Below are 365 nucleotides of genomic sequence, written 5' to 3'. Positions count from 1 at the left end.
ACCCTCCCCCCCCCAGCTATGATGACTACGATTATGGAGAGGTGAACCAGCTGCTGGAGCGCAGCCTGAAGGTGTACATCAAAACAGTGGCTTGCTACCCAGAAAAGACCACCAAGAGGATGTATGCACAGTTCTGGAGGCACTTCAAGCACTCAGAAAAGGTGCTGCACCCCTTTTTCCCCCCCCCCCCTTCGTTTCCCCCTCCTTTGGGGTTCTGGGGCTGAGCCCCCCCATGTGCTGACCCCGCTGTCCTGCTATAGGTCCACATCAACCTGCTGTTGCTGGAGGCCCGGCTGCAGGCTGCCCTGCTGTACGCCCTGCGTGCTGTCACACGCTACATGACCTGACAGACCCCCCCACTCCCC

The sequence above is a fragment of the Meleagris gallopavo genome, chromosome 25 (genome assembly GCF_000146605.3).
Source record: "Meleagris gallopavo isolate NT-WF06-2002-E0010 breed Aviagen turkey brand Nicholas breeding stock chromosome 25, Turkey_5.1, whole genome shotgun sequence".
NCBI lineage: Eukaryota > Metazoa > Chordata > Aves > Galliformes > Phasianidae > Meleagris > Meleagris gallopavo.
This window is presented reverse-complemented; position numbering follows the sequence as displayed.